This window comes from Elephas maximus, chromosome 5, assembly GCF_024166365.1.
Source record: "Elephas maximus indicus isolate mEleMax1 chromosome 5, mEleMax1 primary haplotype, whole genome shotgun sequence".
In the NCBI taxonomy this organism is placed as follows: domain Eukaryota; kingdom Metazoa; phylum Chordata; class Mammalia; order Proboscidea; family Elephantidae; genus Elephas; species Elephas maximus.
The window spans coordinates 17,796,058-17,810,027 of record NC_064823.1 but is presented as its reverse complement, the minus strand read 5'-3'; the positions used below and the strand labels follow the sequence as shown (position 1 = coordinate 17,810,027).

The 13,970-nt window shown below is 37.4% G+C and overlaps 1 protein-coding gene across 10 annotated transcripts in view; it reads left to right on the top strand.

Moving 5' to 3' along the window:
• The window catches only part of ABHD18 (abhydrolase domain containing 18), a 52,946-nt gene that overhangs the window by 4,308 nt on the left and 34,668 nt on the right, over positions 1 to 13,970 (top strand). For 3 of the 10 annotated variants that reach the window (XM_049885348.1, XM_049885343.1, XM_049885345.1), the window contains one exon: positions 10,505 to 10,745. The exons of 2 other annotated variants lie outside the window; for them this stretch is intronic. The gene's annotated coding sequence lies outside the window, so the exon portion shown is untranslated. Of the gene's footprint in view, positions 1 to 1,208; positions 1,330 to 10,504; positions 10,746 to 13,970 lie in introns of all 10 variants that reach the window. 5 more of the 10 variants (XM_049885347.1, XM_049885344.1, XM_049885346.1 and 2 more) reach the window with 4 other exon arrangements.

Below are 13,970 nucleotides of genomic sequence, written 5' to 3'. Positions count from 1 at the left end.
TGCCATGGATATTAAAGTGCCTTGGTCCTTTTTCTGTCATTGTTTAATAAATATACATCAAAAAATGTATCAATTGCATATATCTTCACAATCCCAGGGGGATTTACAAAACAAAGTAATTCTTTACTCAGAACTCTCTACTTATGCTATAGAATCCCCCAGAAGGGCTTGCATATCTAAATACATCCAAAGAGTTGGCTTCATATTTGGAATACGTAACAGTATTTTAGAATTTCGACAATTAGGTAAGGGATAAACTGACGTTTACCCTTTAAGAAAATGCTAGTCAGGACACTTTAACATATGTACATACTTTGTGCCTGGCTCCTTGAATGTACTACATATACTTGATTTTAATAATTGAACTAATGTAGATAAGTATAAGTAGCCCTGGTGGCACAGTGGTTAAGTGCTCGGCTGCTAATTGAAAGGCTGGTGGTTCGAACCCACCAGCCTCTCTGCAGGAGAAAGATGTGGCAATCTGCTTCTGTAAATATTACGGCTTTGTAATCTCTGTCCTATAGGGTGGCTGAGTCAGAATCCTAGTGGCAACTGCTAGATAATGTGTATAATGAAGACAGCATTTCAGAAGCCAATTTGCCGTTCACTATTTGTTCAGTGATTAAAGAACAAAATACTAAGAGGCATGAGTTTTAAGTGAGTGGAAGTATATAAACCTCATTTAGACAAACTTGTAAGAACTCATTTGCATATAAACAAATGTTTATTCAGGTCTAAGAAAAGACTGCCAACATCTTTCTCCCATGGAGAGGCTGGTGGGTTTGAACTGCTGGCCTTTCAGTTAGCAGCTGAACTCTGTGCCACCAGGGCTCCTCATTTGCTTATAAACAAACGTTTATTCAGGTCTAAGTCCTAAGGACCCCCCACCCCCACCCCACCCCATTGTGGAGGGAGAAAGGTTAAGAAGGTAATTGCTACCTGGTATTGAAAATTCTGAGGGTGTCAGCCCAGACATTCTGCTCGAAGAATATGAAGCACAATTGATTTCTCCCAGTATGTTGAACAGTCTTTAAAGTGGCGCCCATAATCCCTGTCTTGTTCACACTTTTCCGTAATCCTCTCGAGTGTGAGCAGACCCATGACTTGTTTCCTAATAGAATATGGTTGTCACTCCCATGGTTATATTAAATTATATAAGATTTCTTCGTGCTAGCACACTCACTCTTGTTTTCCTGCTGGCCTTCAAGAAGTAAGCTGTAAACTGCCTATGAAGAGAGCCAAGTGGCACGGAACTGTGGGCAGCCTTGAGGAGCTGAGGCTGGCCTCTAGCTGACAGACAACAATGAAATGAATCCTCCAATAACCTGAGTGAGTTTGGAAGTGGTTTCTTCTCCATTTAAGCCCCCAGGTGAGAGTGAAGTCCAGGTGACCCCATGATTGTAGCCAGGTGAGACCCTGGAGTAGAAAACTCAGCTAGCACAGACTCCTGACCTACAGAAATTGTGAGATAATAAATGTGTGTTGTTTTAAGCCACAAAGTTTCTGGTAATTTGTTACATGGCAGTTGTCATGAATTGAATTATGTCCCCCCCAAAATGTGTGTATCAATTTGGCTGGGCCATGATTTCCAGTATTGTATGGTTGCCCTCCATTTTGTGATTGTAATTTTATGTTAAAGAGTGACTAGGGTCGGATTATAACACCCTTACTAAGGTCACTCCCTAATTCAATGTATGTAAAGGGAGTTTCCCTGGGGTGTGGCCTGCACCACTGTTTATATCACAAGAGACAAAAGGAAAGGGAAGCAAGCAGAGAGTTGAGGGACCTCATACCACCAAGAAAGCAGCACCGGGAGCAGAGTGCATCCTTTGGATCTGGGGTCCCTGCACCTGAGAAGCTCCTCCACCAGGGGAAGATTGATAACAGAGAATCTTCCTCCAGAGAGAAAGCTGTCCCCTGGAGCTGACACCCTGAATTTAGACTTCAAACCTACTAGACTGTGAGAGAATACATTTCTCTTTGTTAAATCCATCCACTTGTGGTATTTCTGTTATAGCAGCACTAGAAGACTAAGACAGCAACAGATAACTAATATACCCAGCTTCTACTGTTCTTCTTCAGGGATTCTTGGAAAACTATTCTTAATGTTAAGAAAAAGGGAGGTGGGATGGAGAAAAACGAACTAGATTCAAGAGATTTGTTCTTCAAAGTCTTAAAGGCTTTAGCGAACCCTTTAAATATTTAAGTTATGCAGTGGCCTCTTTTGAGGAGAATAATACTAGCTTTCAGTTTTGCTCTAAGGTCAATAGAATAATGAACAACAGGTAGTCCCCAGATTATGATGTATTTGAATTTTGATGAAGACACACTTAAGACCGTCTTTTTTTTCCCATGATTTGTGTATTTTTTTTTTTAATGTATGTATTAAAAATTTTTTTGTTAAAATAGGGCCCTGGTGGTGCAGTGGTTAAGCGCTTGGCTGTTAACCACAAGGTTGGTGGTTCACACCGACCTGCTGCTCCACAGGAGAAACATGTGATAGTCTGTTCTGAAAAAATTTACAGCCTTGGAAACCCTACGAGGTAGTTCTTCTCTGTCTTGTAGGGTCACTATGAGTTGGAATAGACTTGACGGCAACGGATTTGGTTTTTGGTTTTATGTGTTAAAATATAAGTTTATATGTAACGTTTCTAGCCCCCAAAGACAAAGATTGGATTTATAAAGATAGTGATAATAAAAGGCAATAATAATGAAAATTAAAAAAAAAAAAATTGAGCTTATTTCAGACTGACTGATGACAGAGCCATCCGGATGGAACCCCACCATAAGTCATCCCATCATAAATTGGGGACTACCTGCACTTCTGCTTACCAAGAATGTTGTCAAGAGAAAAAGAAAGCATCAGTTTTTTTTTTTTTTCTCTAAAAATTTTATAAGGACTATCAAATAAACCCTAAATTCTAAATTTTAAGAAGGCAAACAAAAGCATGGCTAGTTAAATAACTAGTGTTTATTTTAGATAGAATACTAGTTTTAAATCTCTCCGGTGTCATATTGAAGTCCCTTAAAGTCAATATCCACGTTATATTTATACCCATTTTGTAGGATTTGGGAGCCTTGGTGGTGCAATGGTTAAGCGCTCGGCTGCTAACCGAAAGGTCGGTGGTTTGAATCCACCAGCCACTCCATGGGAGAAAGATGTGGCAGTCTGCTTCCATAAAGATTACAGCCTTAGAAACCCTATGGTCCAGTTCTACCCTGTTCTATAGGGTCGCTGTAAGTCAGAACCGACTCGACGGCAAAGGTTGTTTTGTTTTTGTGCCTGTAGGATTTGGATAACTTATAATGTTAATAAGTATAGTGTTTTACAGTAGTATGTTTGCATGTGTGACATACCTGTGATTTATTTGATTTTCTAGTTCAGTGGTTGGTAAACTGTGGCCATGGACCAAACTGCTTGTTTTTGTATGGCCTGTGAGCTAAGAATAGTTTTTCATTTGTACTTTATTTGATGATAGGGGACAATAACTTTTAACCCCAATTAAGCAAAATGTTATTCAAGAAAAAGAATTCCATTCTTCTCATTAATAGATCTGTATTACCAAAAAATTATACTGAATTATTATATTTTGAATTTTCTCCATAAAATTTTTCTAGAAATAAGCTTTCTCTCTTGTTACCTAAGTACCTATATAATATCCTCTATTTTGCCTCCTTGCCCTTAAAGCCTATAATATTTACTATCTGATCCTATATAGAAAAAATTTACAGGATTTCTCCGCTAGTCTATCTATAACATTGTTCTTTTGAGACACTGGAAACATTACAACAGAAACTAAAATTTTATGCTGATATCATCTGCCTAATATTTTTCCATGAGGCAGTTCTACTAGGTATTATTTGTGTAGTTCCTGCCAGTAATTAGATAATGTTTGGTACAAATTGTTAAAAAAAAAAAAAAAATTTTTTTCGTTTTCAGGGTAATAATCTTTCCCAACTAGGATGTCTTCATAAAACATTATTCAAATATAACCAGAAATCTGTCTTAAAGGAAGAATTATGAAAATGTTTATGGTAGTATGGATTGAGAAGCCTAATCTTGTAAGGGTGGTAATGTCTGAAATTTTTCACTTAATGACTTGCGATCTTAGCTTGGAAGAAATCCGGGGAGCAGCGTGGCATGGTGGAGAGGTTTATATTTCACCACAGAGGCTTAAGTCTCCTGAATATTTCATACATTCATTCCTGGAAAGTAATCCTAATACAAAAGTTGTAGGATATAAGAAAAATCTCGATTAAATTGCTATTATATGTATTAGTAATAACCATCTAAAGAGAAAATATAAAGAAAAGAAGGAATTCTGTTCATAGGTAGCACAAATACTTGAGAATTTATTGTAGCATAACGTGTAATAAATATACTGAAAGAATAGAATAAAACATTAATGGAGAAAATAAAGAACACCTTCAGTAAATGAATAAATAGGTGTATCCTATTGATGAGAAGAATACAAAAATATAATAATAATCACAGTGCTACCCAAGTGAATTCATGGGTCTAACATACTATCAGTTAAATTGCAAATGGAATGTTTTATAAGCCATGATAAACATAAATGGAATGTATATGAAAAATTCATCACCAAAAAAATTGTATCAGAAAGGAATTGACCTTATTAGACTTTTAAACACTAAAGCAACAGTTGGAAGAGCTCTTTGAAATGGGATTTAAAAATGGCATTTAGGCTTTAGAACTAGATCTAAATTTATAAAATATTTTTAGATTTAAAAAAATAGAAATTAGGAAATAGTGGAAAGCAAATAATGATAGTAAAGATAAGAAAATATTGTATTTCATAGTGACCACCAAGGAGAAATTTAACATTAAAACAAAAAAAAACAACGAATTGTACACTTACTGCGGTGTGTTGGGGAGTTCTATTGTAAGTAATAAGGTAGATTGGTTTGGTTGCATAAACAGAAGAAAACATGTAGAATACACCTGAAACTAATACAAAATTAATGTAATGGTAAAAGATTTTCGCTGTAAATCTAATGGCTTAAAATTCTAAGTTTATGAAGAATTGCTATGAATCTATAAAGTCAGTAACCAGTCTCCACTGCATAAATGTTGATAGTTTCCCCTGTACATGCTTTCAGAATTTTCATATCTCCCTTCTTTGTGTTCATGTTATCTTCTATTTGCCTGATTAATCTCTATTCTTCCTTGAAGACTCAGTTTAAACTTCGATTTTAAGGCCTTTCTTGCTCTTTCCTTGCACCTTTAACTGTAACTATCACGTTGTCTAAAAGGCTGTGGTTCACTCTGTGAATATTTATCATGTTATACACTTAGGATTTGTACACTGTTGAGGCATAGTTCAATTTTTAAAAAAATAAACAGCAGCAGCCAACAACAGCAATAACAAGGCTGTGGGGAACTCCTAAACCTTGGGAATTTTTCCAAGCCTCACCTTCCTACAGTTTTCTTTAAGCCTCTCCAAATGTTCAGCTGATGTAGCTGTTTAAAATCCTGGCTCTTTGCTGGCTGTTCAGATCTGGATGTTCACACCTCGTGGGGTAATACTGTGGTACTCACACTTCAACGCCACGAGGCAACAGCTGAAGATTGTTAAGCAAATAGTGTGGTAATACGTTAGAATATCACATAGTTGTAAAATATGTGAACATGTGTAATAGAAGAAAACTTGTAAATAGTATATAATTTCATGACAAATCCGTAAAAGTTGTTCAGTGGGAGAGAGTCATGTAAGAGGTTAATGTATTAAGGTGAAAGTTTTCTTAGTTTTTGTTTTTGTTTTCCCCCCCATAAGATTAAATTAAAAAAAAGAGTTGCTAGGTTTAAGTAGTAACTTATAAACACTTCCACTGCTGCCACAAAAAATCAAGAACAGGGCTTCCCCTCTATGATTAGGAATGTAAATCAACTGAGTAGAAAAATCATAGAAATTTTTAAAGATTATTTACATTTCTTCTTTACTAATATTAAATTTTGACTATGCTTATAATTAAAAATTGCCTATACTTTTGCAAGGTGGTTAAAATGAGCCACAAAATTTTTACCATCATTTGTAAATACAAGATACTTGGGAACTTTTTCATTCTAATTTCTGGATTAACTTTGAAAGTACCTTGGGTTTTGAAACCTACTGAAATTGCTAGAGTGTCTTAGGAGAATTTTCTAATTTTTTTTTAGAGTAGGTGGCAGAAAAATAAGTACAGATTTTTCAGATTGTTTTTTTCTTATGCCTTCTTAATGGCATTGATTTTCCTCCTATAAACTATAACACAGACATAAAGTCTGCAGAATTCATTGTGTATGATTGAAATTTGATAGATTGGTTCATACATTCAACAATATTGGAATATTAATATTGCTACAAGGAGTCCTGGTGGTGCATTGGTCGGCGATTTGAACCCACCAGTAGCTCTGTGGGAGAAGACCTGGTGGTGATCTGCTCTCATAAAAGATTACAGCCTAGGAAACCCTATGGGGCAGCTCTGCTCTGCCATGTAGGGTTGCTACGAGACAGAATGAACTGAATGGCACACAACAACAACAACAATATTTCTACAGACCCCTTTCCATTGAATTGATTCCAACTCATAGCAACCCTATAGGACAGAGTAGAACTGCCCTATAGGGTTTCCAAGGAGTGGCTAGTGGATTTGAACTGCCAACCTTTTGTTTAGCAGCCAAGTTCTTAACCACTGCACCACCAGGGCTCCAGTATCACTACCAAACCAAAACCAAACCCACTGCCATCGAGTCGATTCTGACTCATAGCGACCCTGTAGGACAGAATAGAACTGCCCGATAGAGTTTCCAAGGATCACCTGGCAGATTTGAACTGCCGGCCTCTTGGTTAGCAGCTGTAGCACTTAACCACTATGCCACCAGGGTTTCCGGTATTGCTACAGTACTATGCTAATAATATCTTGATACAGTAATGATGACAGAGCTGTGTGTGGAGTTGTTATGTAATTTGTTCACATTTAAAGATATTTTAAAACTAGTCTTAAAATCTGTAAGGGAAATCCTTTGGGGGCTTGGTTTTTTTTTTTTAATTAATAGACTTTTTTTTTTTTTTTTTTTTGTAGAGCAGTTTTGGTTTACAGAAAACGTGAGCAGCTAATACAGAGTTCCCATATGTCCCCTCTCGCCCATGCACAGCTTCCCTTTTATTAACATTTTGTATTAGTGTGCTATATGTTACAAGTTGATGGATCAATGTTGATACATTATTATTAAATAAAGCCCATAGTTTACCTTAGGACTGACTCTTTTTGTTGTACAATACTGAGGATTTTGACAAATGTATAATGTCACATATCCACCATTACAGCATTCTAGAGAAATGGTTTCACTGCCCGAAAGTCCCTGTTCTTTGCCCATTTATCCGTCTCCCCTTCCTCCAAGCCCCTGGCAACCACTGATGTTTTTATTGTCTCTGTATTTCTGCCTTTTCCAGATGTCATATAGTTGGAATTATGCAGTATATAGCCTTTTCAGACTAGCATCTTTCACTTTGTAATTTGTATTTAGTGTTCTTTTCATGTCTTAATAGTGCATTTCTCTTTATCACTGAATAATGTGTGATAAAAATAATATATGATAAAAACAATATTACTACCCAACCCAGTGCCATCAAGTGTGATATGATAATAATATCTTCATACAAGAATTGTACTATTGTATGGCTTTACCACAGTTTATCTATTCACCTATTGAAAGAGTATCTTGATTGCTTCCAGTTTGGGGCAATTATGAATAGAGCTGCTATAAACATTTGTGTGCAGGTTTTTCTGTGGACATCAGGTTTCAACTCATTTGGGTAAAAAACTAGGAGCGTGATTACTGAATCTTATAATTAAGACTGTTTAGCTTGGTAAAAAACTGTCAAACTGTCTTCCAAAGTGGCTGTACCATTTTGCATTCCCACCAGCCATGAATGAGAGTTTCCGTCGCTCTGCATCCTCGCCAGCATTGGGCGTTGTCAGTTTTTTTTTTAATTTTAGCCAGTCTCATAGATGTGTAGTGGTATCTCATTGTTGTTTTCGTTTGCAATTCCCTAATGACATATGAGAGAGTCCCTGGGTGACACAAACGATTAATTGCTCTGTTGCTAACCAAAAGGTTGTCAGTTTGAGTTTACCCAGAGGCATCTCAGAAGGAACGTCAGGTGACAGGCTGGAAATTGCTGCAGGCTTATGTCCTAAAATCCGTACCTTTAGGTGATGGGAAGAGTAAAGACTGAGGAAGTTCTAGCAAAATGTCTACAGTCTAGAGGCAGACCATACCCTAGAGAAATGCCCTTTTTGCTCTTAAGGCCAAAACAAGACCAGATTGATTGGTGAAGGCCCACCCGCATCATGAAAGGTAATCTGCTTTCCTTAAAGCCACTGATTTAGTCACATGTAACTACTTCATGGAAACCCTGGTGGCATAGCAATTAAGACCTGTGGTTGCTAACCAAAAGGCTGGCAGTTCGAGTCCACCAGGTGCACCTGGGAAACTCTCTGGGGCAGTTCTGCTCTGTCCTATAGAGTCACTATGAGTCAAAATCAACTAGATTGCAACAGGTTTGGTTTTTTGGTTTAACTGTTTCCTAACAGAGTATTGACTAGTGTTTGACCAAATTACTGGGCACCATATCCTAGCCAAGTTGACACACAAATTTAACCATCACAAGTAGAGTTCAGGAGGCATCTAATATTGAGGAGATTTTAAAGACTTGGCTGCTCCTCCTTGTTAAGTAGGTCTTGGCTTAAATGTTACCTCTCTGGTAAACGAAGCGTTCTTTGACAACCAAAGGAACCCTCTAGTCATCATCACATTGTCTCCTTATACTTTCATCATCAAAACAAAAAATTTCATCATAGTGCTTGTCATTATCTACTCCTGCTTATTTTGTTTGTTTGTTTTTAATAATTTCTTTTGCTCTGCTAAAATATATGATCCATGAGACCAAGAATGTGCCTTGATCATTTTTGTAGCTCAGGGCCTAAAATAATGCTTGGCATGTGGTTGTCGTTGCTGTGTGCTGTCGAGTTGATTTTGACTCATAGGGAACCTATAGGACGGAGTAGGACTGCTCCATAGAGTTTCCTAGGTTGAAATCTTTACAGGAGCAGGTTGTCAGATCTTTTCTCCTGTGGAGCCACTGATGGGTTCAAACCATCAACCTTTTGGTTAGCTGCCAAGTGCTTAACCATTTAAAAAAAAAAAAAAAAACCATTAAGCACTCAATAAATATTGGTTGAATGAATGAATAAAATAATGCACATTCTTAAATGTTCAGAAACTTGACTTTTATTAGGCCATCTAGAGATGGTTGAGCTATGATGAACTGATTGATGATAATTCATAGGTTTCTAGTAATTAGCATATGAGTACAGGTAGTGTTAGAGGTGAATAGTATAATAAACAAAGTTGGATATGCAATACAATTTTTTCTAGCATTCTTATGCCAAAACCAAAATTATATCGAGAGTAATTGAATTACCTCACACCATATACAAAATTGGAAACTCTAGGGGCATAGTGGTTAGGAGCTGCGGCTGCTAACCAAAATGTCGGCAGTTCAAAGCCACCAGGCACTCCTTGGAAACCCTATGAGGCAGTTCTGCTCTGTCCTATAGGGTCGCTGTGAGTCAGAATTGACTCAGTGACAATGGGTTTGGTTTTTTTGTTTTATATACAAAATGAACTCAAAATGATTAACAACCAAAATGTGAGAACTAAAACCATAAATTTCTTAGAACAAAACATAGAGGTAATGCTCTGGGACCTAGTTTCCAGCAATGGATTTATAGATATGACACCAAAAGCATGAGAAACAAAAGAGAAAATGTATATATTTTACTTTTTCAAAATAAAAAACTTTTGTGCATCAAGGGACTTTATCAACAAAATAAAGAGACAACCTATAGAAGGGGAGAAGATATGTGGAAACCATGTATCTAATAAGAGTTTACTACATACCTTGGATATATTGCTGGTTGCATTCCAGACCACCACAATAAAGCAAATATTGCGATAAGGGAGTCACATGAATTTTTTTGTTTCCCAATGTATATGAAATTTATGTTTACACTATACTGTAGTCTATTAAGAGTGCAATAGCATTAAGTCTAAAAAACAATGTATATACCTTAATTAAAAAATACTTTATTGCTAAAAAATGCTAACCATCATCTGAGCCTTCTGTGAGTCATTATCTTTTTTGCTGGTAGAGGGTCTTGCTTCGATGTTAATGGCTGTTGACTGATCAGGGTGGTGGTTGCTGAAGGTTAGTGTGAGGTGAGTGTGGCAATTTCTTAAAATAAGACAAGAATGAAGTTTGTCACATCGATTGACAGAAGATTTCTCTGTAGCATGTGATATTATTTGATAATATTTTCCCCATAGCAGAACTTCTTTCAAAATCGGAGTCAGTCCTCTGAGACCCTGCCACTGCTTTATCAACTAAGCTTATGTAATATTCTAAATTCTTTGTTGTCATTTCAACAATATTCACAGCATCTTCACCAGCAGTAGATTCCACCTCAAGAAATGACTTTCTTGGATCATCCATAAGAAGCAACTCCTCATCTGTTGAAATTTTATCCTGAGATTGCAGCACTTCAGTCACATCTTCAGGCTCAACTTCTAATCCTAGTTCTCGGGCTTTTTCCACCACATCTGCAGTTACTTCCTCCACTGAAGTCGTGAACCCCTCAAAGTCATCCATGAGGATTGGAATCAACTTCTTCCAACTCCTGTAAGTGTTGATATTTTGACCTCCCATGAATCACGAATGTTATTAATGGCATCCAGAATGGTGAATCCCTTCCAGGTTTTCAATTTACTTTGCCCAGATCCATCAGAGGAATCATTTATCTATGGCAGCTATAACTGTACAAAATGTATTTCTTACATAAGAAGTCTTGAAAGTTGAAATTACTCCCTGATCCAAGGACTGCAGAATGGATGTTGTGTTAGCAGGTATGAAAAAAACATTAATCTCCTTGTACATCTCCATCAGAGCTCCTGGGTGACCAGGTGCATTGTCAATGAATAATAATATTTTCCTGCATGTGCTGTCAGTTTGTCATACTGTGGGGGCTTGCGTGTTGCTGTGATGCTGGAAGCTATACTACCGGTATTCAAATACCAGCAGGGTCACCCATGGTGAACAGGTTTTAGCTGAGCTTTCAGACTAAGATAGACTAGGAAGAAGGACCTGGTGGGCTACTTGTAAAAAAAAATCAGCCAGTGAAAACCTTATGAATAGCAGCAAAACATTGTCTGATATAGTGCTGGAAGATGAGCCCCTCAGGTAGGATGCCATGAGAAAGATGACTAGGGAAGAGCTGCCTCCTCAAAATCGACTTGACCTTAATGACATGGATGGAGTCAAGCTTTTAGGACCTTCATTTGTTGATGTGGCACAACTCAAAATGAAAAGAAACAGCTGCAAACATCCAATAATAATAGGAATGTGGAAATGTAAGAAATACGAATCTAGGAAAATTGGAAGTCATCAAAAGTGAAATGGAATGCATAAACATCAATATCTGAGGCATAAGTGAGCTGAAATGGACTGGTATTGGCCATTTTGAATTGGACAATCATATGATCTACTATGCTGGGAATAACAAATCGAAGAGGAAGTGGCATTGCATTCATTGTCAAAAAGAACATTTCAAGATCTATACTAAATACAACACTGTCAGTGTGGGATAATATTCATATGCTTATAAGGAAGGCCACTTAATGTGATTGTTATTCAAATTTATGCACCAACCGCTAAGGCCAAAGATGAAGAAATGGAAGACTTTTTACCAACTACTACAATCTGAAATTGATCGAACATGTAATCAGGATGCGTTGATAATTACTGGTGATTGGAATGCAAAAGTTGGAAACAAAGAGGAAGGATCGGTAGTTGGAAAATATGACCTTGTTGATGCCGGAAATCACACGATAGAATTTTGCAAGACCAATGACTTCATTGCAAGTACCTTTATTCACCAACATAAATGGCAACTATACACGTGGACCTCACCACATGGAATACACAAGAATCAAATTGACTACATCTGTGGAAAAAGACAACGGAAAAGCTCAATATCAGTCAGAACAAGGTCAGGGGCCAAGTGCGGAACAGAGCATTAATTGCTCATATGCAAGTTCAGCTTTCGCTGGAGAGAATTAGAACAAGTCCATGAGAGCCAAAGTATATATCCCACCTGAATTTAGAGACCATCTCAAGAATAGATTTGATGCGTTGAACACTAATGACCAAAGATCAGACTAGTTGTGGAATGACATCAAAGACATCATACATGAAGAAAGCAAGAGATCATTAAAAAGACAGAGAAGAAAAAAAGTCTAAAACGGATGTCAGAAGAGACTCCGAAAGTTGCTCTTGAAAGTAGAGTACCTAAAGCAAATGGAAGAAATGATAAAGGCAAAGAGCTGAACAGAAGATTTCAAAGGACGGCTCTACGAGACAGTATTAGAATGACATGTGCGAAGACCTGGGGTTAGAAAACCAAAAAGATCACACTTGGCATTTCTCAAGCTGAAAGAACTGAAGAAAAAATTCAAGCCTTGAGTTGAATATTGAAGGATTCTACGGGCAAAATACTGAATGACACAGGAAGCATCCAAAGAAAAAAAAAAACCCATTAAGGAATACACAGAGCCACTGTACCAAAAAGAATTGGTCGATGTTCAGTCAATTCGTAAGGTAGCATATGATCAAGAACAGTTGGTACTGAAGGAAGAAGTCCAAGCTATGCTGAAAACATTGGTAAAAAACAAGGCTCCAGGAATTGACGGAATACCAATTGAGATGTTTCAGCAAATAGATGTAGTAAATAGTGCTGGAAGTGCTTACTTGTCTATGCTGGGAAATTTGGAAGACAACTACCTGGCCAACCGATTGGGGGGAAAAAAAAAACCAAACCCGTTGTTGTCGAGTTGATGCCTTTTGGTTAGCAGCCAAGCTCTTAATCACTGTGTCACAAAGCCTTCAAAAAGATCCATATTTATGCCCATTCCAAAGAAAGATGATAAAATGGAACGGGGAAATTATTGAACAATACCATTAATATCACACGCAGGTAAACTTTTGCTGAAGATCACTCAAAAGCAATTGCAGCAGTACATTGACAGGGAACTGGTAGAAATTCAAGCCAGATTCAGAAGAGGAGGTAGAACGAGGAATGATGTCAGATGGATCCTGGCTGAACGCAGAGAATACCAGGAAAATGTTTACCTGTGTCTTATTGACTGTGTAAAGGCATTTAACTGTGTGGATCATAACAAATTATGGATAACATTGTGAAGAACGAGAATTCCAGAACACTTAATTGTGCTCAGGAGGAACCTGTACAAGACAAAGAAGAAGTCTTTCGAACAGAACAAGAGGATACTGCGTGGTTTAAAGTCGGAAAGGAATGCATCAGGGTTGTATCCTTTCAAGTGTATTTTGAGCAAATAATCCGAGAAGAATGGGGCATCAGGATTGAAGGAGGACTCGTGAACTGTCTACGTTATGCAGATGATACAGCCTTGCTTGCTGAAAGTGAAGAGGACTTCAAGCACTTACTGAAGAAGACCAAGACTACAGCCTCCAGTATGGATTATACCTCAACATTAAGAAAAAAAAATCCTTACAACTGGAGCAATAAGCAACATCATGAAAAACAGAGGAAAGATTGAAATTGTCAAGGATTTCATTTTACTTGGGTTCACAATCAAAACCCATGGAAGCGGCAGTCAAGAAATCAAAAGACTCATTGCATTGGGCAAATTTGCTGCAAAAGACCTCTTTATAAAGTGTTAAAAGCAAAGATGTTAATTTGAGTACTCAGGTGTGCTTGACCCAAGCCATGGTATTTTCAGTCGCCTCATATGCATGTGAAAGCTGGACAGTGAATAAGGAAGACTGAAGAAGAATTGATACCTTTGAGTTGTGATGTTGCTGAAGAATATT